Source organism: Pongo pygmaeus, chromosome 7 (assembly GCF_028885625.2).
Source record: "Pongo pygmaeus isolate AG05252 chromosome 7, NHGRI_mPonPyg2-v2.0_pri, whole genome shotgun sequence".
Taxonomy (NCBI): Eukaryota; Metazoa; Chordata; class Mammalia; order Primates; family Hominidae; genus Pongo; species Pongo pygmaeus.
Genome location: NC_072380.2, coordinates 108,817,886 through 108,819,269, shown reverse-complemented (window position 1 = coordinate 108,819,269; position 1,384 = coordinate 108,817,886). Strand labels below are relative to the sequence as shown.

The 1,384-nt window shown below is 38.2% G+C and overlaps 1 non-coding gene across 1 annotated transcript; it reads left to right on the top strand.

Moving 5' to 3' along the window:
- The first annotated feature begins 943 nt into the window (after nucleotides 1-943).
- Nucleotides 944-1,050, top strand: LOC129043256 (U6 spliceosomal RNA). The gene has a single exon (XR_008504361.1). It is a non-coding gene; the product is annotated as a U6 spliceosomal RNA (small nuclear RNA).
- The last annotated feature ends 334 nt before the right edge of the window (nucleotides 1,051-1,384 follow it).

Below are 1,384 nucleotides of genomic sequence, written 5' to 3'. Positions count from 1 at the left end.
CTCCATCTGTGACCACCTCAGCCTGGACTTCATTGTCCATATCTATCAGCATTTTGGTCAAAACCATTCAACAAGTCTCTAGAAAGTTCCAAACTTTCCCACATCTTCCTGTCTTCTTCTGAGCCCTCCAAACTGTTCCAACTTCTGCCTGTCACAAAGTTGGTTTCACATTTTCAGGTATCCTCATAGCAGTACCTCACTCTCCGCAGTACCAATTCTCTGTATTAGCCCATTCTCACACTGCTACAAAGAACTTCCCTGAGACTGGGTAATTTATAAAGAAAAGAGGTTTAATTGACTCACAGTTCCACATGGCTGGGAACACCTCAGGAAACTTACAACCACGGTGGAAGGTGAAGGCAAAGCAAGAACCTTCTTCACATGGCAGCAGGAGAGAGAAGTGCAAGCAGGTGAAATGCCAGACACTTATAAAACCATCAGATCTCATGATAACTCACTCACTATTGTGAGAACAAGATGGAGGAACCACCCCCATGATCCAATTGCTTCCCTCCCTCAACACATGGGGATTATAGGTCCCTCCCTTGAAACGTGGGGATTACAATTGAAGATGAGATTTAGGTGAGGACACAGAGTCAAACCATATCATAATGTTATGAAGCAAGCATTATTATTACCTTCATTGTATGGATGAGAAGACTGAATTACAGAAGTAAAAGTAAGGGGTAAAGCTGGGATTTGAACGCTGAAACACTGGCTCTAAGCAACTGTACCTTGTTTCCATGAATATACTGAAGTTTATATTTTAAAATCAGAATGGTTGAAAAACGATCAAACACTATAATCAAAGAACATCAAACCAATATGCATTTTTTTCTTTTACTGGACTTTAGTATTTCTTATCTTGTACAACCCAAGCATTAGCAACCTGGGCATCCCTAGGTCTTCCAAATCTCACTTTAATATTGTAAAAACTGGCTCAGTGCTCCCTGCAGCTGCACATATACTAAAATTGGAATGATGCAGAGAAGACTACCATGGCCCTTGCACAAGGATGACACGCAAATTCATGTTCACAAAAATTAATTTGTGATTCATGTTCTTGTTAATGAGCAATAAGAAAACACCTGAAGGTTCAAAACTCACTGATAATACTAAGTATAGAGATAAATACAAAATATTATGACAAGGTAATTGTGGTGTGTAAACTACTCATGCCCTGAGTAGAAAGACCAAAAGATGAACCTATCAACTGTGATGACGATAACAATTTTTCAAGACAGACAGTGTAAGATATAAATAGAAACAACTAAAAGTTAAAAAGTAGGGGTGATGAAGTTAAAATGTAGACTTTGTATTAGTTTTCTCTTTGCTTGTTTGTTTTTGTGATCAATGTTAAGTTGTCATTAGTTTAAAATAATCG